Raw genomic sequence first — 27,463 nt, forward strand, 5'->3', positions numbered from 1 at the left:
ACATGGAATCATTTTGACTGACTCTTCTGCCTCTTTCTTTTTAAGGACCATTATCTTTTTCTTTTACATTAGTGTTTGGATAATAAATATATTTTCAACGTTTTACCTTTAACTTAATATTTATATAAAAAGAGTTTTCTGTGGTTAGCGTAAAATTGCATATTGTATTATCTATCTATATATGTGTGTTTGTGTTTGTATATACATATATATTTACAGCTATTTTAATATTATCTTCTATAGTAATACTTTTTCTTGAAAGCCAAGTTTTAGAAAGGGAGAATACTCATAAATTTCCACATCATCCTTGCTCAAGGGCCATGCAAATCTTCTCTGTATTGTTCCAATTTTAGTATACGTACTGCCAAAGTGAGTGTTCCATAAAAATGTTTCAACTTGGTCATATTCTTACTAGATTAAGAGGATTGTGAGGACAGGGAAAATGTTAATTCATTTACAATTGCCTTTCTTAACCTTGTAGACAATAAATATTTGTTGAATATTTAATGTATTGATTAAATTAATATATTTGTATATTAATGAAACTTTGTAGAATTTCTCTGTTTAAATTTCATTTGGTGAGTTTAATACACAGTTGTTCATTGGTTCTCAATTATTTTGTGCTGAAGCTTATCTGAGAGTATCATGATACATTTGAAGGGGACTGGACTGTACCCACTATTTTTGCACAAGGTGCTTGTTAACCTTTTATTTTCATCTGCTTATTTGAGTACAACTATTTCCCAATCCTCTCATCACTGCCTTCTTTCTCCTAAGTCAAATTATTTTTGGTCAGCCTTTTTCAGGGCTGGCCTGATATAATGCTCACTTGCTATTATACCAGTTGGCTCTACATGATATCTACATTTTGATGAACTGAACATTCCATTTAACAGATATGTCAGTAAAAGACAGCTCTTCAGCTGTAGCAGAAGTAAATTTCTCACATGATTGATAATGTTGGCACACAAAGCAGCTAAATGTCAACTGGTGTGCCATGGCATTTAGGGCAAGACACATAAACTTGTGAAAATAACACACTTAAACATTTTTAAATATGACAATAACAGCATTTCACAAAGAGCATTTCATAAACATTAAATCTCCTGTATCTTTGCCACTTTGATGTTTTAGTCTGCTCAGAATTTGTCAGAGGTAATTTACAAACAAATAGGATCTGTTTTTCTATTACCATGAAAAAATACAAATTAGTTTTAAAAATAAAAATTTTAGAAAAAGTACAGACTTTTAATCCTGACTCATTTTAAAAGACTTAAATTCAAAGATGAATGGGATTTAATAATAGGAGAATAGATACTGCAAGCTTCAGCACTAAAGCAAAATCTGTCTTAAATAGTTTATATTAAATGGAAAAGATTAAAACAACTTAGACTTTTTGTATTACATTTAAGATAAATTACTTTGAATTGTTTTATAGTTCTTTTCTATTTCTCACACACTTTCTTGCTGACTCAAGTTAAAATTCTTTGAGAGAAGAGATCACGACCTTAATTGTTAGTACTTCCCAACAGTAGCAAAGGATAATATGGATAGTAAGTGTTAATACATGCTGTTTCAAAGTTGTGCCTCCCTGATGGCTTGCTTGGAAACTTCTTCCAACACAGTCACATGTGGCTGTACTGGTTCCTCCAGTCTTTGATCAAGCATTATCTGACTATAGAAGACTTTTATCATCTGCTTTATTCTCTCTATCTAGCTCCCATTAGTCCATTATCCTGCTTTATTTTTCTTCACTTAAGAAATAAACTGTGATGTTTCTATAAACAGAAAAAAATGTAAGAAATTCTAACACATTTTAAATGTAAATCTGATTTTTATTATGACAGTAATATATGTTCCTTGTTAAAAGTTAGAAACTATATAAATGAAAGAAAACATAGCTTTATTATGCAATGATGTAAACATGCTTAATATCTAAATTTAACACTTCCCAGGGTTTTCTTCATAAATATTAACTGATTTTATTTTCCGCTTTTATTTCTAAAACTCAGAATACCAGTAAGACATTTATCATTAAATTTTAAATGAAAACTACAATGCTGTTATATACTATTAATTTTAACTACTGGAAGATGGAAAATTTGGAAAGCTATGTGATATGAAGAAATAGTTAGAAGTTACTTATTGACATCAAGATCAATTCATCAGCTGGGAGTGATGGCTCACCCCTGTAATCCCAGCACTTTGGGAGACGCAGGCGGGCGAATAACCTGAGGGCAGGAGTTCCATACCAGCCTGGCCAACATGATGAAACCCCATGTCTACCAAAAGTACAAAAAATTAGCTAGGTGTGGTGGCAGGCACCTTTAATCCCAGTTACTTGTGTGGGGAGGCTGAGGCAGGAGAATCCCTTGAACCTGGGAGGTGGAGGTTGCAGTGAGCTGAAATAGTGCAACTGAATGCCAGCCTGGGTGAGAGTGAGACTCCATCTCGAAGAAAAAAAGAGATATATTTGTGTCTAAGAAAGTGAAAATGACATAAACTTCAATTTATCTATTTTAATTGACAATAATTGTATATACTTACCACATACATATTGTTTTGAAATCTGTATGCACTGTAGAATGACTAAATTAAGAGAAGTAATATATGCATTACCTGACATACCACTTTCCTTGTGATGAGTATGCTTAAATCAAAATTTTCAACAACGTATCATGGTTTAAAGGCTTGGAGATTTTAACTTTTATTTAATTAGCATTGATGTATAAATATGTATTTTTCTATTTTATTTTTAGTTGACTAAGTACAAATTAATAAAATATTTCAAACAAAACTGAGTTTTGCCATAGGTTTGTTTCCCTTGTGAGTTATGGATCACATAATTCTAGTTTTAAAAAACTAAGAGTGAATTCACCTGCACAAACAAGACATCTTTAATAGGAAGTCAGCAGAGATACAGAGGCCACAAGATTCTCTGAGATGTTGAGTTAATAAAGCTGGACGCAATAACATTCTAATCAAAAGATTTTTTTTTCTACTTTGGTACTGGTTTAAGAAGTTTCAACTTATATCAAGAGGGGAGTTGAAATGTGAGACAGTGTTGTGATGATGCTTTTACTGTATGGTGCCAATGGTTCCTCTGAGATTTCCGTAATTGTACCCTCTTTCTGCGTAATCCTCATTCCAGTAACCAATATTGATGCCAACAATTACCTTGCAGAATTCTTATGACCAGAATTATATACCAGTAAAAAATTAAGCAGATCACATATGGTAGAGAATTCAGAACTCAGGGATTTATTCTCTTACGCATGTATTGAAAGTAAGTTTAACTGTTTGCTCACCCACTAAAGTGAATTTGACTTTTTTTTTTCCTAAATATGTCTCATCATCGCAGGATCTCAGCAATTACTTATTCTTCAAAGGAAAGTGAGTTGCTGGCTACTATGCCTAAGTTTTCTAGCAATCTAGGTGACATAGGTTATTTCTGATCTGTTTTCCTACCCTGTGAAACAGAGATAATGTTGTCTGTTTACTTGTATAAACATAGGGATGTGGGAGACAGAAGATGGTTTTTGCGAATAGCTTATTAAAACAAAAATGTATAAAACCATCTTTTTCTTTTGTACGTTTTATAGGAGGTTGCAAATAGATGGCTATTGGACCAGCTGGAGCATGAGACATTTTATTTGGCATATATATGTGTAACATACACATATATATATATAATTTCCATTAGAACGAGCCTGTGTTCTGCAGCTCACCATATTCGTTACAACTCCTATTGCTTTATAATTGGACAATTTTCTTAATTTACATTTATATTTCCTGTGGGTATTTGAATTGCTACCACAGCTTTTAAGAATCCTAGTTTTGAAAAATGAAACCTTACTTTGTGGAAACTTTGAAAAATTCTAGCTGTTTCTCCGTTAAAACAAGTTCGAGTTAGAATAGATCCTCAAGCTTCTTTTAACATTGTCAGTCAATGTCATATTGATACTCTAAAAGTTCTTATTAAGTGATCCCTGTTAGAACTCTGGGAGTTTGTGAACTTGAGTGTTAAAATATACAAAGTTTACACTTTTATTTTCAGTAAGTCCTTTAATGATGCATGTAGGCAACAAACAACAGTAATATTAGCAGTACCTATGACTCCAACACTAATGGAAATGAGAGACTTTTTTTTATAACACATTGTAAGTTTTGAAAACATCTTAAAATATTGCTCATCTTTATTAAAAATTATGGGGGTTGTTAGAACCACTGTTAAATCTTGCTTTCTAATGTGTTATTAAGGGGTGCATATATTTTGCTGTGTCACATATATGTTCTATTTGTAGCTTAATAATTGTATTTGAAAATTTTTTGTTGCCTTGGTATTCCTGTGTTTTAGTTCATGCACTTAAAAGTGTTATTTTGAGATGTATCTTGACAAGAGAAAAAAGAAACAAATTTTAAAAATCTTTTGTTGTAAAGCAGTGTCCCTTTATACACAGAAAGTACTTTGTAGTTCAAACCAATGTACATGTCATTTCTGTGCTGTCATATAATCTTTTGTCTCTAGTGGAAGTAAGGATATTGGAAATATTTATCTCCCAATTGCAAAATTCTTCCTTTAGTCAATGTTTCTTTACTTGAAAACACTCTTCTCACAAACACAATTATATGGGTATTTTATCTTTTAACACATTTAACTGAAAGGAGCACGAAATGGTTTCACATTATATATTAAGAGTATATTACACCCACCACTATATTAACATCGACTTGAAAATAGCAAAATAACGCTGTATAAATCACAAGAGATAATGCATTTTGAAAACCTTCAAGTGTTAATTTTTAAATAGCAGTTGTTCTCCTTTACTTCAGTAACTTTGAGTCTGTTATTTCTACAATATGCTATTGCTATCTGCTGCAACTAGGTGACTTTATGTTTTCTACAGGGTGGAGTACCAAGCAGCATCTTAATCTTAATGTCAGCTGTGGATTTCTGCAGAAATGCAATCACTGCAGATATACCAGGTGCTGGAATGTGTCTTTAGAATTACCGATGTGATGACATTACCCACTAATGTAGCTTTTGTCAGATCAGAGTATGAATAAGAAGGATTATGTGCCTGCTGAACAAATTATGTTTTTTCTTATGTGTTTCTCTGAGAACTGATAATCACAATTCTGACTTTCAAGAGAACAACATGGCTTTAAAAATAACCAAGATTTTTTTTAAATGTCAAAATACAAAAGAATTTTATTTAATACTATTGTAACGTAATGTTACCAACCCTCAAAAGAAAATCAATAGGGAGAAAATCACTGATATATAATAATTGTGTAACCCCAGCCAGAGGTTCTAACTCCAGATCCAATGAAGTGTTTAACAGAATAGTAATATTTTATTTATTACTAATAAGTTCTACCATTCATGCTAGATTCCTAACTTCCAAAAGTGATGATGTTTCTTTTGACTCATTATTTCATCCTGAGTTGCAATGCAGTATGCTTTGGAATGCTTTACTGGGGATGCGATCCTAGATGACATTGTAGGGAAATGAAAAAGGGAGACATGGAATGAAAGAAAGCCAATGAACAAGTTGCACTGTGACTCAAACCCTTTGGAAAACTCTGGAAGAGAGTGTAGGAAGTACCTTAGAAGCTGGGTTGGTTATTCTCCAGTTCTTGTGCTTCATGGACTGAAGGTTGTTCTGGAGTCATTAATGCTCCTGCACTTTTCACTTTTTGTGTATCCCATGCACAGGTCTACGGGACAAGAGAAATCTCTCAGGTAGCATGTCAGTCAAGGAGGCCTTCCACACCTACAAGATTGGTAAACACAAAGAGACATGGTGGGGTAGGGGAAGCCTGACTGTGCCTCCTACAACAGTCATACCAGGGCATGGAAAAGATGGTTTCAGTGTGATTCATAAGAAGTTATAAGAGGTTAGGAGAAAAACTTCATAGAAATTTGAAGCAAATTCATCTAAAAATAAAGAAAAATCACCTTCCAATGCTTCTTAAATTTGCTGTTATAATTATTTGAATTTGTTTGACTGTAGCAGGTATGCTCTTTTATAAAACTTCTAGGGAGAAGGTAGGTGGAAGATATCGGTAAAACACATGCAACAAGGAAAGGAAGAGTAAAGCTGCAGTAGTGACAGACAGCAAAATGTGCTCAGTTTCCCATCAAACTTCAGCATAGAAGCCATGAAGCAAGAACCAAGGGAAGATATCTCATCGCTATGCAGAAATTTTACTGTGAAAAATCACAATCATTGGCTTCATCAGAACTAGTCATACACAATTTGCAGACATACACTCCCACTTTTGAAATAGTTATGACATGAAGGGGGTTGCGTAGGGAAGAAATCATTCATTCCATGGCCTCCTTTGGAAAATGCATCAATTAAGGATAGTTTCTCACTGTGCAGTAATTGTTTTCATTATTTTCCTCTGACTGACTGAAAAATAAACTGTGAAAACAGGCATATATGCGTTTTTTTCTTCATCCACTAACATAATGATATAATGTGTGGTACATAGTATTCACTCCATGGTAGTTTAAAGACTTTAATTGAATGCATTAAGTGAAGTCATTTGGTAATCTGGTGGTTCTTTTATTTTTATTTTTTATTTTTTGGGACGAGGTCTCACTCTGTTGCCTAGGCTGGAATGCAGTGGCACAATCACAACTCACTGCAGTCTCAACCTTCCAGGCTCAAGTGGCTGGAACTACAGCCATGTGCCATCACACCTTGCTAATTCATGGTCTTTTTTTTTTTTTTTTTTTTTTTTTTTTTTTGTAGAGATAGGGTTTTCTCCATGTTGCTTAAGCCGGCCTTGGATTCCTGAACTCAAGTGGTCTCCCACCCTTGGCCTCCCAATGTGCTGGGATTACAGGTGTGAGCCACAGTGCCTGGCCAATTCAGTGGTTCCTAATGGGGGATATTGGGGATTATTTTTGCCCTCCTTCCTGTATATTTGAAAATATCTAGAGACATTTTTGGTTGTCACAACAGGAAAGAAGGAACTACTGGCATCTAGTGTGTAGCAGCCAGGAATGTTGCAAAGCATCTTACCATGTACAGAACAGTCCCACAACAAGCAATGATCTGTGTCAAAATGTCAGAGTGCCAAGGCTGAGAAATCCTGCTATAGTACCTAGCAACGTGTGGCCATTCACACATTCTATTCATACTTTATAAAATGGCTTCTTAGTCAATAATTAGCAAGTTGCTTTTTCTTGTCCAATGTTAGTCAGTCTCAATTAATTACATAAAAATTTCTTTGATTAATTCTAGAATGAATATATCTTCTTAGTTTGAGTTCCCCATCAGTCAACCCCAAGACAAAATGTCCTGCCTAAGTAGGTTCTTCAGGAGATAATCCCTAGAGATACTAGTAGGAAGTAGAGAAGACAGAAAGCATAAAGGAAGCCAAGCAATGGCACGGCATTTTTCAGACATTTTACCACTTTGGGCAACTTGAGCTTAAATCCTGCTGGAGAACCTATGTATTAGGGTAGAGCTGTGCTCCAGACTATCCCAACTGAGGGCCAAGAAAGCTGGGGTATATATCCATCACCTTGATCTCACCATTGGCTGAATGCTGCTCTCAGGGATTTAACTCTCAAGTACTTTTGGCTTGCCTTCCAGACTGGCCAGTATAGTCCACAGACAGACAAAGGTCAAAGACAGAGTCGCATATGTATATGTTAAGCAGCCATTGGTGTGGCAAGTGCAAAGATGAGATGGCAGGCAGCAACAGCTACTCCAGCATAACATGGCAGGTTTACAGCCAAATATGAGTTCACATAGGGATTCCATACTAAAAATCATTTATGGTGTGTTTTTACTAAACTTTTCTATTTTGAGACTTAGTACTCTGATCCTGATTCTTGTTACCCCGGTGATATTTTAGATTCATAAAACCCTAGCTCCTTTTAGTGTGTCTAATTCATCCTGCTCTACAATGTGGACAAATAGCTACTTCACTTTTGTTTCAATATTTTTGTCCTGCTACTAACTACTTGATTAATTAAATTGACACCAACTAAGAAATAGTGTGCTTTCCTTTGGGTTTTTACTTTTTATTATGGATTAATAAATGTCAGACTGTCCTTGACATCTAGATCTATTGCTGTTAGAAATACCTTGCTATTATTACTTGATTTATTCTTCAGGGAAAGATATTAAACTCAAAAGAATTGGCAAAATTCTATTCAGAGAATGGTGTTTGTTGGAAGTGCTCCATATTTTGTGTACATTTATAGTTCAAATATTAATGAAAGCTAACCATTATACACTCATTCCAGATAGGTGGGTGATACTAATTATAAGGAAACACAAAATTAGTTTTACAGAAACTTCTAAAACTAGTATAAATCAATCCCCAATGCAATATTCATCTCTGTCCACACATTATATTAAAGTGTGCTAAACGTGTAAATTTCGCTCTGATACCTAGGGGCTGAAGGCTGTTTTACATGATTTATGGGTTCACTGAAGGATTTATTTCTTGTCCCCAGTTGTTTTTCTACTATCATCTTGAGATTTACATTATCCAATCAGGTAAAGACCACTTTCAACCTATTTGAATAACTGCTGATAGATCATAACTTCTCCAGAAAGGAATAGCAGATGCTTCAGTGATGTTTCTAGGTGGGACAAATCTTGAAGAAGAAATGTTTAGCTGCTAAGAGGTTCAACATCAATACACCCTTTATATTCTTATAGGTCTGTTTTAAGCCCCTAAAAGAACAAATAAATTGTCTACATGAACTTCTCAAAAGCCACTACCAAAAAGTTCAATTTATTTTAAACTTCATTTCAGGAAAGAATATTAGTACAGATTATTTTTATGCCAATTACAACAATTTACTGCCATGCCATTAATTCTCTTCTGCTTAATTCTATTTCTTCCTTCAAAATCTGATTAGACACAATATATTTTTTGCACAGTCGCATTTATCACACATTTTATTTCCTGCTATTATTTACAGCTCTTTGTAGACAATTAACAAAGGGCAGGAATGCTAGAAAAAGACTTTTTACACATTTTAGATGTCATTGAATAAATATTTTATAGAAGGTTGTTCTAAGATGAAAAGTTTGGTACTATTAAAAACATACAAATGTTATTTAAAACATTTGGATTATGCCAATGGAACCTTTTTAAAAATAGTTTTTGCTAGTTATGTTACCAAAGAGATTCTAACACTAGGAAGGATGCCAGTTTTAATGGTGGTTTACTGAAAGATATTTCTGAAGAACTAATTTATATATTTAGACATTGAATCCGGTGTGAGTTTGTCCCAATTCCATTTGTGATGTATGGTTTCCAATTGGTATCTTTGACAAAGTGCTATAGCAATCAACCTGGTTTTTATTTAGCCCTTGAAAGAACAATCAGCCAAATTCTAATCTCAGATATGTGAAGTTTTCACATACTTTACAAAATATGTGGTGTTGCAGTATTGAAAAAGGATCTGAGACATTTATGGCAAAGCATAGTACATGAAAGCCACATGAAGGTGGATGAATTAAATTTTGAGGAATAAACCTGGGGCTTTGCTTGTGCCTTCAAGACAGCATAAGCCTGATTTTTTTCCTCAGGTTCCAGTCAATTCAGGAAACTCCATTTCGCAGTGGGAAGAATAGAAAGGCTAATTATTTCATGTGGGAAGAAGGCACAGTTTTGAAACTTGGAAATCATAGATGACACAGGAGCTACTCAGTGCACAAACGATTTTGTTTTCTTTCAGTGATCTCTGATTTGTACTCATCATTGATCATTTGCATTTTTTCACTTATATTTTAATAAACCACAGTTATGCTTAATTTTACAGTGGTTTTATGCACTGTTAAATATGACCTCTAATTTTAGTATAGGCTTTCTTGATTTCATTCTTTCTTCTGGTTTTCCATGACTCACATATCCAGGATGAGTTGTGGGAGATGTATTTGCCTTTATGATGCCTTCATTTACGATTATAAAAATCTGTCTTTACAGCGGGGCAAGGTGGCTCATGCCTGCAATCCCAGAACTTTGGGAGACCGAGTCAGGTGGATCACTTGAGGTCAGGAGTTTGAGACCAGCCTGGGCAACATTGTGAAACACCATCACTACAAAAAGTATAACAATTAGCTGGGCATGGTGGTGCTGATCTGTAGTTGCAGCTACTCAGGAGACTGAGGCAGGAGAATTGCTTAAACCCATGAGGTGGAGGTTGCAGTGAGCAGAGATTGTGCTACCACACTACAGCCTGGGTAACAAAGCAAGATTTCATCTCAAAATCAACAACAACAAAACAAAATAAAAAAAAAAACCTGTTTTTTGTGTTTTCCCCTTCGTGCTGAGGTAACATGCTGTGGGAGTGTACAGATTTATTTACTTTCTTTTAAAGTTTTATTTTCTCCTTTCTTCCTCCAAAGAACCTGAAAGGCCAGTTTGTATTAGGTAAGAAAAAGCAGAATGCTCATTTAGGATGCTTTATTACACTTTAATCATTACTACAGAAAGTGAAAACAATAATAATATTAGAAGGTGGCAAAGAACCTTTAATATTTCTACAATCCAACCAACCTTCTAAATTTCGGACTCTCCATTCCAGGAAATCCAAAATATTTTACTTTGAGACTTGAGTATCAAAATGCAACTTTATTGTATCATTATGAGAAATATTTACTACAGGAACTCATACTTTGAATACTTTAGTTTTACATTTTATAAACTGCTCATCTATTGTCTTGTTTATTATTATGCCTTTGTATTGTATATTATTATGTTTAGCTGATGATTGCTTTTCTAATATAATATCCACTTGCCAATTTTTAGTTTACCATACTGGAGTTATGGCCCTTAAACATTATTATTTAATATGACTAATGACACATTTGGGGGGATGTAGGCTACATTTTGATAGTGAATAACCTATTTTGAAGAAAGAAGCTTTATTTTTAAACATGTAATTCAATTGAAATCAACATTATGCAATTTAAAAAATGTACATTTAGTGTTCTTGTGCTTGGAAGAATTAAAATACTGGAATGCATTTCTTTCTGTTATTAATAAATACTATAAGTAAAGATTAAGTTCTATAGGCAAACCATGTGCCAACCCTCACCACACTTTACCTATTTTAAGTGGATGACTTAAAACACACACATACGAGTGTATTATCTTTCTTCAATTTTAGATACTATTTGAATACCTCATTTACAAAAATGTCTCAAGCAAAACTATTTGGTGGATTTTATTGTTACCAGCTCCCTTCACTCTGCAACATGCTATTTGCATCATGTAATGAAGACTGTCTTTGCAAATTAAGATGGATGGTATGAATGGCAAGGAACAACGTAACCTTCCACGTGATTATGAAGAGGACTGATATCCTTGCTTGTGTCCTGAATCCCCTATTGACATAATACATGACAGGGAAAAAATTGTACACTTATTTAATCATTTTACAAAAGGGTCTTACCTTTTTTAGGAGTAGAGTTATAAAGTAATCATTTCTACATTCCCATGAATAATGTTACCTATAAATATTAAACTTTGAAAACTCATAATGTACTGTTTTCTATTAATAGACATCTAATGACAGAGACTCTTACTTTAATTGCTAAGAATATTCATCATGGATATTGGCCCGAAATTTTCTTTTGTAGTTGTATCGCTGCCATGTTTTGGTATCAGGATGATGCTGTTCTCATAAAACGAGTTAGGGAGGATTCCCTCTGTTTGTATTGTCTGGAATAGTTTCAGAGGGAATGAATGGTACCATCTCCTCTTTGTACTTCTGGTAGAATTCAGCTGTGAACCTGTCTGGTCCTGGACTTTTTTTAGTTGGCAGGCTATTAACTGCTGCCTGAACTTCAGACCTTGTTGTTAATCTATTCAGGGATTCAAATGGTTCCTCGTTTAGTCTTGGGAGAGTGTAAGTGTCCAGAAATATATCCATTTCTTCTTGATTTACTGGCTTATTTGCATAGAGGTGTTTATAGTAATCTCTGATGGCAGTTGTATTTCTGTGGGATCAGTGGTGATATCCCCTTTATCATTTTTATTTTATCTATTTGATTCTTCTCTCTTTTCTTTTTTATTAGTCTGGCTAGTGGTCTATCTATTTTGTTGATATTTTTATAAAAACAGCTCTTGGATTTATTGATTTTTTAAGGTATTTTTTTTGTTTGTTTGTTTGGTTGGTTGGTTTTTTTTTTTGTCTTTATCTCCTTCAGCTCTGCTCTGATCTTAGTTATTTCTTGTCTTCTGCTAGCTTTTGAATTTGTTTGATCTTGCTCTTCTGGTTCTTTTAATTGTGACATTAGGGTGTCGATTTTAGGACTCCCCTACTTCTCTTGTGGGCATTTACTGCTATAAATTTCTCTCTAGACACTGCTTTAAATATGTCCCAGAGATTCTGGTACTTTGTGTCTTTGTTCTCATTGGTTTCAAAGAACATCTTTATTTCTGCCTTTTTTTTTTCATTATTTATCCAGTAGTTACTATGGAGTACATTGTTCAGTTACCATGTGAAAATCCTCAATAAAGTACTCGCAAGCAGAATCCAACAGCACATCAAAAAGCTTATCCAGCACTATCAAGTCGGCATCAACCCGGGGATGCAAGGCTGGTTCAGCATACACAAATCTATAAATGTAGTCCAACACATAAACAGAACCAAAGACAAAAACCACATGATTGTATCAATAGATAATTTTGCCTTTGTAAAAATTCAACAGCCCTTTATGCAAAAAAACTTTTAATAAACTAGATATCGATGGAACATATCTCAAAATAATAAGAGCTATTTATGACAAACCTTCAGCCAATGTCATACCAAAATGGCAATAACTGGAAGCATTCCCTTTGAAAACTGGCACAAGAGAAGGATGCCCTCTCTCATCTCGCCTATTCAACATAGTATTGGAAAAATTCTGGCTAGGGCAAACAGGCAAGAAAAAGAAATAAAAGGTATTCAATTAGGAAAAGAGGAAGTTAAATGGTCTCTACTTGTAGATGACATGACTGTATATTTAGAAGACTCCAATTGTCTTTGTTAAAAATCTCCTTAGGCTGATAAGCAACTTCAGCAAAGTCTCAGGATACAAAATCAATGTGCAAAAATCACAGGTATTCCTATACACCAGTAACAGAAAAACAGAGAGTCAAATCATGAATGAACTCCCATTCACAACTGCTACAATGAAAACAAAATACGTAGGAATACAACTAATAAGGGATGTGAAAGACCTCTTAAAGGAGAACTACAAACCACTGCTCAAGGAAATAAGAGAGGACACAAACAGATGGAAAATCATTCCATGCTCATGGTTAGAAAGAATCAATATGGTGAAAAGGGCCATACTGCCCAAAGTAATTTATAGAGTCAATGCTATCCCCACCAAGCTACCATTGACTTTCTTCACAGAATTGGAGAAAAACACCTTAAGCTTTATATAGAACCAAAAAAGAGCCCGCATAGCCAAGACAATCCTAGGGGAAAAAAAAGTTGGAAGCATCACACTACCTGACCTCAAACTATACTACAAGACTACAGTAATCAAAAGAGCATGCTACTGATATGAAAAATATAATGTGTGTAAAGTTAATCACTAGTAACGGCTATTAGATGATTCGATGATTGAGATAAAAACTCAACAGAGTATTTCAAAATTTAGTCTAGATATTGAATTTTTAATGAAGTTACATATTTATTATTTTGGTCTCATCGATAAAGTGTAGATTCTCTAATCCAACTCTTAATTTTGCCAATTTTAAAAATTTATTATTTAGCATAACATTTCAATAAACTTTCATAATTTCTTAAAATGTTTAGAATGCTACAAACACTTATTAAGTACCTACTCTATGCTTGACCCTCTGATAAGCACTAAGTGCCTACTCATACAGATATCCATATTCCTGACCTCACAACTTCATGATTCATTCATAAGCAACGTAAGATATGAGAAGAGGTATGGTAAAGATAAAAAGTAAGTAAAATGACATAGAGTATAAGAAGGAGAAGCACTAATGGCACAACCATGAATTCCAATGAAGAATTAATAATCAAAATTCTTTGTGATCTAACTTAAGTTCTAAGCCCTCTTCTAAACACTGGGGTACATCAGTGAACCAAAGATACAAAAATCCTTGTTCTAATGGGGCTAACACACGAGTGGGGGGAAACAGAAAATAAATCATAATTATTGTTATAAGAAAATTTTAAGGAAAAAGAAAATGAAAACAAAAGCCACCACCACAAAAAAAGAAAATTATGAAGTATAGAATTTTTGGTTAACCATTTTTCCTCCTTCAAAGCAACTAAACTTTAATACTGGTAAAAGTAAATATTTAGCAATTTTTTAAATGATTTAATTTAAATTATCCATGTTGGATATTCAAGTTTATCAGAAGAAAACAAAATAAGTTCTAGTTTGACTTTTCCAAATTTCATATATTTTGTTGTTTAGAAACAAATTTTCCCATCCTGGGGGGCACTGAAAATGACCGCTTCTGTGAATCAGTAGATTGTAACAATCATCTGCAGGGCAGCAGAGGCAATGCAAGGTAGCACGGGCTGTGTAGGCACAGACCGGGATTTAATTCATGGTGGCAGGAGGGACAATCACTGCCCCTTGCCCTTGCGGTGAAAGCATCATCTATGCAAGAATATGAATCCTGGCTGTGGACTGAAACCGTCCATTAGTTCCGTATGTATTTGGTCAAGAAAATACCAAATCAAAATTTGTAAGGAGTGTGTCTTAGGGGGAAAACGACAACAACAACAACAACAACAACAACAACAACAAATCACTGGAAACATCAAGGGAGCATTATTTTGAGAAACACTGTATCAGCAATGTTGTTGATGGTCCAGGGATGATATTGTATGGGAAAAAAACAGACATACATGGTTATGAGTAGAGAAGGCATTCAGAAAAAACTGTGCTGAGAGTAAAAATGTTTTGAGAATACCCATTTTGGGGGGGTTATATTTCCCTTTTTATGTGTACACAAGTGTGATATGTTAAAGATGTTAGCAAAGTTTAAAAGAGCTCGCAATATTTAAGACAAAATCTCCAGACACCATAGTGGGAATGGATAATCAGTCAAATCAGCAACATTTTCTCATTTTCAGTAGAGCATGAATTCTTGCTTCTCTTCTAATAATCAATTATAGGTGTCTTAGGTTATATGAAATACAATAATTTTATGAGAAATAGCTTTTTACTTTTATTCATGCAAATAGGTATTTTCAAATGGGGGCAAAATTATTCTTCCATTTGAAAACCACTACAAAAAAAAATCACACTTTTGGATTTTTACACATGGACATTCACTGATCAGCAGGTTAAAAAAGCTAGACCATCTGCAGCAATTAAACGAGGAAGGTTATGTTCAAATTACTGAATAATACCTGTACGCTATCAGCAGGAAAATCAAAAGTCAATGCACTAGCTTATTCTGTCAGAGTAGTTGTCAGGTTTTTGAAAACTGTTATATCTTTTCTTTAATGCATTCATTCTAGCATGATTTAGATTTTTTCATTTCTACTGCTCTGAAAGCTTATTCACACAGCTTATAAAAATGATGTCATTTTCTCTGTAAATTCAATTGTGTTTGCATAGTTATTGCTGTGTAGGTAGACCTGCAGTTTTCAACCACTGTAATTATGACAATTAAGTAAGGTTGATTGTCGAACAGCATGATCGAAGAGAAATAGCAGGGTGATAAAGAAGGAAAACTTGCCTTAGGGCCGGGCGCGGTGGCTCACGCCTGTAATCCAAGCACTTTGGAGGCCAAGGTGGGTGGATCACCTGAGGTCGGGAGTTCAAAACCAGCCTGACCAACATAGTGAAACCCTGTCTTAAAAAAATTAAAATTAAAATTAAAAATTTAAAAAAAAAAAAAGGAGAAAGAAAACATTCCTTAGCTGCTTTTGATGCCTATCACAGTTTGTTTCTCTTCTAGCTTCTGGATCCTGGTCTTTAGTTATCATTTCTCTTCCTTCTGCTTCCTCCCCAGTGCCAAACCACACACAAGGCAAGTAAAAACTTAGCATTTTTCTTAAAAACAAAAAGGTAGGCAACAGAGAGATTTTTCCTGTACATTTCTGGTGCAATGGGGAAGGAAAGAATTCTTCGTGATGCATCTCAAATTATGCTCAGTAGCTACCACCTTTAGAGTTTTTTGATCAATTCAGCTACTGACAGACAATATTATCTTCTTAATTATCAAGATAAATCTGAATTTTCAATTATTGTTTTTGAAATAAAATTGTAATACTCGGGCAGGCACAGTGGCTCAAGCCTGTGATCCCAGCACTTTGGGAGGCTGAGGTGGAAGGATCATGAGGCAGGAGTTAGAGACCAGTATGGCCAGCATAGTGTAACCCTGTCACTACTAAACATACGAAAGTGAGCTAGGCATGGTGGCAGGTGCCTGTAATCCCAGCTACTTGAGAGCTGAGGCAGGAGAATTGCTTGAACTGGGAAGGCAGAGGTTACAGTGAGCTGAGATTGTGCTGTCAACTCCAGCCTGGGCAACAAGAGCAAGACTGTCTCAAAATTAAATAAATAAATAGGTAAAAAATAAAAGTAATACTTTTCTACTTTTAAGAGCAAATTTCATTTTAAAAATACATAAAGGATTCTAATATTTCTCTGCTTTATTTTTTGTGTTAAATATCACTAACAAAATTAATGTTCTCTGTATCATATAGTAAAAATATCATTAACATTTCTTCAAAAAATCCTTTCTAAATTTATTGTTAGAAGTTTCTCTTTGTAAGTTACATAATTTCCTTCTTGTAGTTGCAGATATGGTGAAATTATAGAAACTCTAAATAACACGCAATGAAACCATTTCTGAGCAACAGAATTATATTTTGATATATTCATTACGTGAGCCGGACTGAAGTGTACCAAGAAATGGAGAACCATGAGACGTTTAGGTAACTGACAAATTTCTCTTTAACTGGCATCATTTAAAATTTTATCCACTTGGATGAAATTTTTTTCTGCAAATACATTGTTTTTTGTTTTGTTTTAAGCAGTTCATACTTTATTTCACAGGACTCCAAAATCAGAATCATCTTTACAAATATCAGTTTCTCGATGGCAATTATAAAAATATGAAACAAAACAAAAAATCCAATGTTTTGTGAGCACTTTCATGTGTCAGTTAATTCTGATATGAACATATATTTGTGACTGTTTTTGTTTTGGTTAAGGCCATGCCTTTCACCTATACTTTTTATTCAAGGTGTTTTTCTTAGCTTCTCCGTACCTCCAAGGGACAAGACTACCAGCTCTCTTTTTTACATTCATTGTTTTCTTTCCAATTTTATCCAGCCTTTTCTTTCCTTCTATTTCCTTTTCATGATAGCTTGTTACTTTATCTTCCAGACTCTTTTGTCTTTTCCTGTTTAAGATTTGACTGATAGTTGTCATTAGACAATTGTTTGGATTAAAATTCTTTCATCAGTACTTCTTGGCTAAGTTTATTGGTAGGGTTTCCTATTCCTTCTCCTGTTAGGACCAATTCGCAACATCAGCCATGCCTGTAATCCAAGTGCTGAATATACACAGTGTTCCTGCTATAAAAATGAGAGCCTTTGGATACCACTTTTATTAGCTTACTGAAATGTGAATTCTCTATGCCAATTTTATATAACTTGGCATTTACATACATAACAATATTTTTGAGGGACACTGTGTGTTGTTGCCAGAGTTTGTTTCTGATGTTCTAATGTCTGTGATTCATGTGCCAACAATATGGCTAATGAGTAGATTTAAAAAGCCAAATCTGACAATTACCTGAAAAAAACTATGTGCTTATTATAGGGCTTAATTTACATGATTCCATGAAATAGGAAGTTAGTTTTGAAAGCTCTTTTTTAAAAATTTGAAATTTATCATCTATGCAATTGATATATCTCTGTAACATCTCAGCCTGCTGAATAAAGTAACCAGATTGATCACAAAGCTTATAAATTAGAGTTTTTACCATTAGTTTCTAATTAACGAGGACCCAAGTTTCACAAGGAGGTATACTGTGGCCAAAAAATGTAACAAGACCTATGTATCTTTTATTTTAAAAAATATGTGGTGTTTTCTATTGTGAAACTCTAGCATGTGCCTTTGTTTCTAATTACACATAGCTTTTTTTCAGTCAAAATATACAATTTTTAGAATTTATTCCCAATTTCTACATGTGAAAGCATAAAATAATTTCATAGGTCAAGCCTATGCACCTCTTTTGCAATGGCTTCAGTAAGGAGGAAGAAAAAAAGTCTTTCCCCTCCACCCATCTTAGAGTATTTGGCTGGCACTCTTAAATTAGACTAATGAGATAGATTGACAGGAGAAAAACAGAAGCTTATTACCATGTGAATTGTGCATGCATGTGTACACATGTGAACACTCAGAAATGAGTAACTCAAGAGAGTAGTTAGATCTTGGCGCTTACATATCATCTTAACAAAAGAAGAACAAACGTTTCAAGAAATGACAAGATAAAGGAAAATAACTTTCATTTTCCTGGGGCAGCAAATTGTGGCAAGGCAAATATATGGGAAAACTAGATGTCAATAAGGACTGTTTTAGTAAGATTTTTTATGTAGATTCCTTGGCGCTGTCTCTAGCTGATTGATAAAAGAGCTGTCTCAGGCGATTAATTTCTGTCCTTCCTGATTTTTGGGAGACAGGGGACTTGACTATTATATATCCTGCTTTTAAGCAAACAGGGAGAGTAGAGAGCTAATCCTGTATCTTCTCAATTGCCTTCAGATAAAAAATAATCTTTACATAAAAGTGGCATATTTTGCTACACTTTGCTTTGTCACTACTGCTCAGTTCCAAAGCAGTAATATTTTCAAAACAAGGGAAAATGTGATAAGGTACATGAGACTTTTCAAATGAAGAGTTTTATATAAAGACAAAGAGGCTGGCTCTAGTGTCATGCTTGGTTCAAGCTCTGATTTCATTAATTTTAATTGTAAGATACCGAGCAAGTCAAACTTTTAATTCCTGGGCTTCACTTTTCTCATCCGTAAAATGGGAAGGTTTAGAGGATATTAAGGATACTTATAGGACTGTGAAGAGGATTGAGTGAGAAAACATTTAAAGCACTTACATATGCTTGACCTATAAGGAACACTCAATAAATGTCAAGTCTCTTTACAAAAAGAATCAAATTCTGTAAAATATTTGAAGAGATTTATACTGAGCCAAATAAGAGTGACCAATGGCCCATGATATACCTCTCAGGAAATCTTGAGAACATATGCTCAAGGATTGGTTGGTTGGGGCACAGCCTAGTTTCATACATTTTAGGGAGACATGAAGCATCAATAAAATACATGTTAAGATGTATATTGATTCAGTTCAGAAAGGCAAGATAACTTGATTCAGGGTCTTCTGGATTATAGGTAAATTACAAAATTTTCTGACTGGCAATTGGTTGAAAAATTTATTATCTAAAATCTTGGAATCAATAGAAAGAAATTTTTGGGTTATGTTGATAAGGGGTTGTGGAAACCAGAGTTTCATCATGCAGATGAAGCCTCCAGTAGCAGGCTTCAGAGAGAGTAAATAACAAATGTTACTCATCAGACTTAAGGTCTGTGTTGATGTTAATGCTGGTCAGTTTTTCCTTAAGTCCAAAAGGGAAGGGAGTATAATGAGGCCTGTCTGACCCTCCCTTCACATCATGGCCTGAAACAGTTTTTCAGGTAAACTTTGAAATGCCCTGGCTGAGAGACAGGGACCATTCAGGTGTTTTGGGAATCTTAGAATTTTATTTTTGGTTTACAGATAATATAAATATATTTTGAGGGTAAATACAGTAGTTCAGAGATGAAACATGAGGTGAAATAAGCATTTACAAATGCATTTATTGGCTAAGTCATGATTACATCTGAGTTACACGCAGAAGGACAGAGAGATCCTTCCTTATATACATTTTATTGAATAATTCATTTTCCACAGTATACAACCTAACTCAGTCCCATGTGGAAAATCTTCAGTATGTAGCCAAGAGGCTCGCATTTTGCTTTTCTAAATATTGCCACTTCGTTGGAAAGAAAACAGGGAGTTATACTGAGTGGATTTGATATTTTACTATCTTGAAGCTTAGTGTCTAAAATGAGTTTATATAAATAGTAGATAATCTTTTAGAAATTATAAAACATAGAACATGCTTTTTTATACACATTATAGTCCCATTTACTTCTAATGACTACAAGTAACCTACTTCAATTTTGACATGATATTTGTAAACTAAAAATAAAATCCTAATCTCCCACCAACTGAATGAACTCTCTTCTGTCCAACAGGACCAATGTTGTAAATCAAGTTCCTGGTTATGATGCAAAGGGAGATCCAACAGCCCTCTTTGTGCCCCATCCCTTCTGGAGTTTAGACACAAATAACTCACATTTATGTTAAAACAGAGGTCATAAAATGGCCAAAGCGGATTCCTTGTGGCAAAGAAGATACCAAATTATCAATAAGACCTAAGGCCATGCAAGGCAAGTGTTAAGTCAGGCCTGTAGACCATCAATCTTCCTCGACAGGTAATTGTATTGTGACTGACTCTGACATAGCATCCTTACCTTAAATGAAGCATTCTTTTCTACTAACTCCAGGTTTTACTTAGAGCCTTATTCCTTTAACCAGTTGCAAAATAAAGACTCTCTGAATCCACCAATAATCTCTAACCCCTCATTTCCAGATATCCCACCTCTTGGGGCCAAACCAATGTATACCTTCATACACTATGTCTTTGTCTATAACTCCCACCTCCTTAAAATGTATAAAACCAGACTGTAATCCAGCTAACTTGGGCACACTTTCTCAGGACTCCTTGAAACTGTGTTTCTCTGGGTTATGGTCATTCATATTGGCTCAGAATACCTCTTTAAAATATTTTATATAGTTTGGTTTTTCTGTTAACATATTTTAAAATCAGGAACCAGCCCTGATATGTTTTGTCTAATATCAGTTAATATATTTGACATTTTGAATGCTACAATAAAAAATTATGATATTTACTGATATTTTTAGATACAAAAAGAAAACATATAGGTTTTGAGGCTTACATTTCCAGAAACATCTTTTTAAAATTACTAATAAATCAATGATCAAATCTAGAATACAGTAGTTTTTCTTCAGAAGCATCAACCATTTTCCCCTCTCTCATTTAATTTATTTAATTTTTTTGAGACATGACCTGGCTCTGTTTTCCCAGGGTGTAATGCAGTGGCACAATCATGACTCACTACAGCCTTGACCTCCTGGGCTCAGGTGATCCTCCTGCTTCAGCATCCCAAGTAGGGGGGGCTACAGATTTACTTTTCTTTCTCTCTCTCTCTTTCTCTTTCTTTCTTTCTCTATTTTCTTTCTTTCGTTTTTTCTTTCCTTTCTTTCTTTTTCTTTCTTTCTCTCACTCTCTTTCTCTTTTCTCTTCTTTCTTTCTTTCTTTTCCTGCCTTCCTTTTTTCTTTTATTTCTTTCTCTTTCTCCCTTCCTTTTTTCCTTCCTTCCCTCCCTCCTTCCTTCTTTCCTTCCTTCCTTCCTTCCTTCCTTCCTTCTTTCTTCTTTCCAGATCTCACTATGTTGCTCTCTAAGTCCTTGGCTCAAGCAGTCCACCTGCCTGAACCCCTCAAAAAGCCGGAATTACAGGCATGAGCCATCATACCTGGCTAACAATGATTATTTTAATATTCTGTCTGCAAACCTTCATGAGGTAATACTATACTTCTCATATTCTACATAAAGGCTACATACAGTTGTGATTTTACCAAATGAAACATTAAGCACTATAAAACTTTGTAGCTCTTAAAAAATCGAATGAATAGGCAGTCATTAGCAGATCATTTTTATTGTAAAGTGCTGAGGATATGCACAAGGCCTCCATGTGTGGTGGTAGAGGTTGGGCACTGTGCAAATTTAGAGGACCCATTGACATTATCACCTATACAGAACCCCCCTGCAATTGTGTACAGGAGACTTTCACTACCATATGGAGTAGCCCTGTATGTATTAGTGACCTTCCTGTACTTAATCTTGGGAAAAAATTTTAAATTTTGAACAGATGTTTGATAACAAGAAAGAGTCCAAAGACCAAAGTGCAGATTCATTACAGAGTAGATGGGCAGGCTTTTGATAACAGGAATGACTAACTCAGTAAAAGTGGTGGTAATGATGTAACTGTACTATCAGTGGCTTATGCATCTCTTAAGGATCCATATGGCAGGATTCTGACACAGACTTTCCTGAAGGGATAAGAAAAATATTTTATTTCAGTGTTTCTGTTGTTTGTCTAGATTCTGTATCAGTTGCTTTTGAGAAATGATTTGGTGAAATGAACCTTATGTTTTTTTATGTCTGAATTGTTGTAGGATCTTCAGTGGAGTGGCAGCAAATCTCTTTGCACAAATGTGGTCATTACATATTAGCTTAACTCTTCTGTCTCTTGCTGGATTATTTCCAAACCATCCTCAAACTAATGCAGCAGAATTAAGATATTTTAAGTGACTGGAGACAAAAAAGCTTACTTTATTTCTACCTTCTGCGTAAATTCATGTAAGTTATAGTGTAGCATATATTTGGATGCAATATCATAGACTGAAGAACTGTGAACAGAGAAAAGAGTGTTTAAATGTGCTAACATATGCTGTGTTCATATTAAACTGCCATCGTTTTCCTTTGACACACTTCACTTCTGTGCGGAGGAGGAACACATAGAACTCCTGTCATGAAAAGGTGAAATAGAGGGAAAAGTTTTCTGGATTATATATTGCTTACCTCTTATGAGCTTGAATGATTTTACTTGGTTATCATGGATTTGAGAAATGCTTAATATTTAATGGACCTTGCAAACTTAGCTCCCTGATCTGCAATGACAAAAAGAAGAGTGGTTGAGTAGGGATGGGTGTTGGCTAAGTCACTGATTGGTACATACCACAAGTAGCATTCTGAGGCAATGGATAAGTTATATCTTGAATGTGATGACATTTAGGGTATATCCATTTTCCAAAACTCACTAACAATACAAATATAATGGATGAATTTTATTGTATGTAATTTATATTTCATTAAAGGCGATTTTGAAAAAAAATGGCTACTTTTATCAAAAAGAAATATTCCTATGAAAAAAATATTTTTCTGTGTTCTGAAAGAACAGTAGTATATTTTGTATATTGAAAAACAAATGAATCATTCTTGTAGGGAATTAATTCCTGGAGAATTGAAAATTTAATTATAAACAAAAAAAGACAAATTATTTAAAATGTTCAAATCATTATCTCTGTGGTTGTTTGTAAATATGCATTTGCAGGAAAAAATAATTATCTCAAAGCTAAATAAACTAAAAAATGTATTATTAGTTGGCTGTAAACACGGAAAATTTACTTTTCTTAAGAGTTGTGATAGCGATAGCAATTAGTATAAATTTTTGAAATATGTGAACATGAAATATTCTCCTCTTATTCCTCCTTGACTCTTAATACCTACTTCTTATTTGAGACTTCACAATTTAAACTCACACTCAGTTGGGACTTTGTAAGTGAGAGTTCACATTTGTTTTTTGGTTTGTGCCATTTTATATTGTATTCATTCATTCAGTGAAGATTTTTGGTACAAATGAATAAATTTACAAAGTAGAGATGTGCACACTTACATACATACACACATTCTGCAACTCATTCTTCACTTGTTTTTTAAAAATATTTCAAACATTACTAAGTAAAACTATGTCCAGATTCAAATTCACTTGGCCAATTTAAAACATATGTCACCTCTGTATTAGTCCATTTTCATGCTGCTGTTAAAGACATAGCCGAGACTGGGCAATTTACAAAAGAAAGAGGTTTATTGGACATACAGATCCACATGGCTGGGGAGGCCTCACAATCATGGGGGAAGGCAAGAAGGAGCAAGTCACATCTTACAAGCATGGTGGCAGACAAAATAAAGAGCTTTTGCAAGAAAACTCCCCTTTTTAAACCACCAAATCTCTTGAGACCCACTTGCTATCGTAAGAACAGTACAGGGGAAACTGCCCCCATGATTCAATTATCTCTCACCAGTTCCCTCTCATAACCTGTGAGAATTATGGGAGTTACAGGAAGAGATTTGGGTGGGGACACAGGGCCAAACCATGCCAACCTCCAAAGTTTATTCCAAAGGAATTTTGGTAAGTCAACATTTTAAAGTTGTTGATTTCAGTGGGATATTATAACAAGTATCTTAAATTTTTTAAATGAAACACATATATCAAATTCAGTGAGTCTTGACAAATGCATACACCTGCAATCTACAACCCTATCAAAGCACAGACGTTTCCCATCTTTCCAGTAACTTCTCTCATGACCTTTTCCAGCCAGTATCTTCTCTCCCTCTCCATGCCACAGAAAAATCAGTACTCTTACTCCTTTCTCCACAGATTAGTTTTGTTTGTTCTAGGACTTCAGATAAATAGAAACTGTATTCTGTGTCTAGCCTCTTTGGTTTATCCATTTTTGAGCTTCATACACATATCAGTAATCTGTTTTTTTTTTTTTTTTTTTTTTTTTTTTTACTGCTGAATAATATTCAATTGTAGGAATATATCAACATTTCTTTTATCCATTCTTCCATTGATGAATATTTAGGTTGCTTCTAACTTGGTGTTATTATGAATAAGAGTATGACCATTTTTATACAAGTTATTTTTGTGCATGCATGATTTATTTAGTAATAAATAACGTGTACAAAAATAACTTGTATGGAAATGGTTGTACTCTTACTCATAGAGTATGGGTTAATTTTTGAGAATCTCCTAAACTCACTTCTAAATTGGTTTCATCATTTTACACTTCCATCAGCAGTGCAGGTGTGTTTGTGTTAATATTAATAGTTAACATTGGGATTTCCAGCTCTGGGTTCCTCTCTCACAGCAGCATGGGAGCTGCCTTCTCTCTTGCTCTCTCTTTGTCTAATCACTCTTCTGCAAAACTCTTTGGGTCCACGATTTTATTTGGATGGTAAACTCGCTCACCTCTGGGGACCCTTTCCCCATTCTTCAGGGTTAAAGATTCCAAGAACCTATAGCTGGGTACCCACCAGTAACATCTGTTGGCAAACCAGTCAGCAGATTTCGGACTTCAGAGAGGTGAGTGATATTGGACTCCTTTCACTTGCTAATCTGTCTTTCCCTTCATTTAAATTTGTTAAGGAGGTAGCCGGGTGCGGTGGCTCAAGCCTGTAATCCCAGCACTTTGGGAGGCCGAAGCAGGTGGATCACGAGGTCAACAGATCGAGACCATCATGGTCAACATGGTGAAACCCCGTCTCTACTAAAAATACAAAAAATTAGCTGGGCATGGTGGCACATGCCTGTAATCCCAGCTACTCAGGAGGTTGAGGCAGGAGAATTGTCTGAACCCAGGAGGCGGAGGTTGCAGTGAGCCGAGATCGCGCCATTGCACTCCAGCCTGGGTAACAAGAGCGAAACTCCGTCTCAAAAAAAAAAAAAAAAAAAAGTGACTAGCAAGGCCAACAGGCTTAAAGACATGGGTGTCAGGTTTTGAAGGACTCTCTAACAACCCCCAGTTATTCAGAACTGGGAGCATTGGTTAGTCCCGAACCAGCTTCCTTTCTTACTGTTCTTTCTTTCTCTGGGCCAAGCTAAGGGTCGGTAGGAGGAAAGGGCAGTGGTCCCAAACTCGGTTCAGTCAGTTGAAGTTATAGCCTTGCTTACACATCCTAAGAAAAAGCTACCTATGCAAGCCATGCCCAGCCTTTCAGACCCCAACCCCCTGGGTCCATATATCTGTAAGGCAAACTTCTTCCTGGCTCTTTCCTCTAAGATATTTCTTACACATGAGTCTATTACCCTTCTTGCTAGGACTTTGAGGCTCTTGGGTTGGCAGTCCAGCAAACCTTGCACGTGGTGCCCTCAGGCTTATGCCTTTGAGGACCTCCTACAGTATAAATACCAGGGCAGTGCCCTTAGTCAGCTGTGCTAGGTTATGTCCTAACAGAGCCAGAGTCTATCAATGGGTACTAGAGGCTATAGGACAACTTCTTTTTTTCACCTGCAATTTCCCAGTCCAAATGAGTGGTAGTAGAATCTGATGACGTGCAATTTGTCTTGCTGAGGATTGGCTCTCCATATGGCAGAACTTCTCCATCTAGAATACCATAGTCAAACCTGGTCCGAGGCTCAAATAGTTAATTACAGACCCCACAACCCTAGGGCATATTCCTATGATGGAAAGTGGGGTCGGGGAGTTGGCCCAGATCCCAAGAGCATTGTTCAGGCCTTGGCCATGCGGCCAGCCATTACCTTCTTTAAGATTGTTGTGCTTAGAGGCCCTTATCAAGGAGTGTATTCTCCTCGGGCAGTTTTATGGTCAGGCATATGTTAACTGAACTCTTGCTAGGGAATATTGGCACCCGTCACCCAAGCCTCACTGGCCTAGTTCTTCAAAGATGCACCAGTACAGGGCCACTAAGCCCAGCAGTCCTCAGGTCCTTAAAGTGGACAAAAAGGACTTTAGACAGTGGGGGTGTGCCCATGACGCTGGTAAGCATGGTTAAACCCAGCACATGGGGGGGGGGCCAAAAAATGATCACACATCTAGGGTGCAAGGAAAATTGCAAGGTGCTGTGTAACTCGGGGATACCACAGGGCTAGCAGTTGCAAGGAATAACCAAGGATGTGGGCATCCCTGCGTTCAATTTCAGGTTGGTGCTACTCTTCCCAAGGCAAAAAAATCACCATAAAGTGTGTCCTGGATAATTGGGACCAATTTGACCCACAATCTTTAAAGAAGAAGTGGCTCATTTTTTTTTTCTGCCAAACAGTGTCACCACTCTACCCTCTGCCAAGTGGAGAAACCTGGCCTCCTAAGGGAAGTATAAATTATAACAACCTTCTACAATTAGACCTTTTCTGTAAGAGAGAAGGCAAATGGATTGAGGTCCCCTATGTTTAAGTTTTCTTTTCTCTAAGGGATAATCCTCAGCTACATAAGGTCTGTAACCCATACCCTACTGGCCCCTCCTCAGGACTACCCCCATATCCAGGACCCCCTGTGGCTCTTCCCTCCACTGATGCTGACCAGGTATCCTCAGCTCCCATAACCCAAGAGCAGTCAGGGAAGGCCAAGGTGGCCGAGGCACCTCAGGCTACTAGGATGCCCCAACTCTGCCCCCTTCAGGCAGTAGGAGGATGATTTGGCCCAACCAAAGTACATATTCCCTTTCCACATTCTGACTTAAAGCAAATCAAAGCAGACTTCGGAAAATTTTCAGATGAGCTGTACGAGTACATAGATGTTTTGCAGGGCCTGGGTCAGTCCTTCGAATTCGATTGGAAAGATACTGTGTTATTGCTTAGTCAGACCCTAACCAGCAATGAGAGAGAGGCTGCTCTACTAGCGGCTCAACAGTTTGGGGACACTTGGTACCTTAGTCAAGTACATGACCAAATGACATCAGAGGAGAAGG

The 27,463-nt window shown here is 35.6% G+C and overlaps 1 long non-coding RNA gene and 1 other non-coding gene across 2 annotated transcripts in view; one reads left to right on the forward strand and one right to left on the reverse strand.

The window, feature by feature from the left end:
• Positions 1-270: 270 nt before the first annotated feature.
• LOC120367233 (U6 spliceosomal RNA) lies at positions 271-373 on the reverse strand. The gene has a single exon (XR_005581660.1). It is a non-coding gene; the product is annotated as a U6 spliceosomal RNA (small nuclear RNA).
• A 16,356-nt stretch (positions 374-16,729) lies between these two features.
• Positions 16,730-27,463, forward strand: part of LOC141585394 (uncharacterized) — a 29,698-nt gene continuing 18,964 nt past the window's right edge. Inside the window, exons 1-2 of the long non-coding RNA XR_012518828.1 lie at positions 16,730-16,918; positions 22,369-22,552. This is a non-coding gene — a long non-coding RNA (uncharacterized LOC141585394). The remainder of the gene's footprint in view (positions 16,919-22,368; positions 22,553-27,463) is intronic.

Source organism: Saimiri boliviensis, chromosome 8 (genome assembly GCF_048565385.1).
Source record: "Saimiri boliviensis isolate mSaiBol1 chromosome 8, mSaiBol1.pri, whole genome shotgun sequence".
In the NCBI taxonomy this organism is placed as follows: Eukaryota; Metazoa; Chordata; class Mammalia; order Primates; family Cebidae; genus Saimiri; species Saimiri boliviensis.